Source organism: Glycine max, chromosome 11, assembly GCF_000004515.6.
Source record: "Glycine max cultivar Williams 82 chromosome 11, Glycine_max_v4.0, whole genome shotgun sequence".
In the NCBI taxonomy this organism is placed as follows: Eukaryota; Viridiplantae; Streptophyta; class Magnoliopsida; order Fabales; family Fabaceae; genus Glycine; species Glycine max.
In genome coordinates, this window is record NC_038247.2 from 27,650,067 (window position 1) to 27,651,395 (window position 1,329).

The window sequence follows — 1,329 nt, forward strand, 5'->3', positions numbered from 1 at the left end:
TTACTCTTTAAATTTTTGTCATCATCTTTTTCTGGAATAGAGTGAGGTTGGGCAGGTTCATTGGCAGATGAGGAAGATGCTACTGGTTGAGGTCCTTGACACTGTTTTCCTGACCTCAATGTAATGACACTCACATTGTTGCGATTCTGGACAGATTGAGAAGGTAATCTATCAGAATTCTGGGACTGTTGTTGATTTAACTGTGTAGCCAACTGTCACATCTGATCAGTTAAGCTCTGAATGGAAGCTCTAGTCTCTTGTTGAAACTGCATGTTTTGCATAGTCATTTGCCTCACAAGTTCTTCGAGGGAAGGTTGCGGAGGGACCTCAACTGTTTGCTGTTTCTGAGGCTATTGCTGTTGCTACTGCTGTTGTGAAGGATTCGACCATCTAAGGTTGGGATGATTCCTCCATCTGGGAATGTACCTGTTGCTGGAGAGGTCATAATTATTCTGTTGTGGCTGATTTTGCTGCCGAGGTTGAGTAGGTCTGTTGTAGATGTTTGTAGCATAAGCTTTAGGCGGTTCAATTGCTTCAGATTGTTGCACAGAAGGGCAAAGGTCTGTGTGGTGGTCGACAGAGGAGCATAAACCACAAAGTCTGGCGACAGGTGCAGATTTTTGATTCATGACCAGTTGGGTTACCAGGTTAACCAAGGAATCCAGTTTACCTTCAAGCTTCTTAGTCTCGCTTGATGAGGATGAATTTGTGGCTACTTCATGCACTCCTCTAATGACAATAGCATCACTTCTGGAACTAAATTGCTGGGAGTTGGAAGCCATCTTCTCAATTAAATTTCTGGCTTCAGTAGGGGTCATGTCTCCAAGGGCTCCACCACTGGCATCATCTATCATACTTCTCTCCATGTTACTGAGTCCTTCATAAAAATATTGGAGAAGAAGATGCTCTGAAATCTGGTGGTGAGGGCAACTGGCACATAATTTTTTAAATCTCTCCCAGTATTCATATAGGCTCTCTCCACTGAGTTTTCTAATACCTGAAATATCCTTTCTGATGGCCGTGGTCCTGGAAGCAGGAAAAAAGCTTTCTAAGAATACTCTCTTGAGGTCATCCCAACTCGTGATGGACCTTGGAGGAAGGTAATATAGCCAGTCCTTTGCCACTCGCTCTAAAGAATGAGGAAAGGCCTTCAAAAATATGTGATCCTCCTGGACATCTGGTTGTTTCATGGTGGAGCAGACAATATGGAATTCTTTCAGATGCTTGTGTGGGTCTTCACCTGCAAGGCCATGAAACTTTGGAAGCAAATTGATTAGTCCAATTTTAAGAACATATGGGACATCCTCATCAGGGTATTGGATGCACAAG

At 43.3% G+C, this 1,329-nt stretch overlaps 1 non-coding gene across 1 annotated transcript; it reads left to right on the forward strand.

Annotated features, from left to right (window-relative positions):
* Nucleotides 1–912: 912 nt before the first annotated feature.
* Nucleotides 913–1,019, forward strand: LOC112998459 (small nucleolar RNA R71). Its single transcript, XR_003263560.1, has one exon. It is a non-coding gene; the product is annotated as a small nucleolar RNA R71 (small nucleolar RNA).
* Nucleotides 1,020–1,329: the final 310 nt, after the last annotated feature.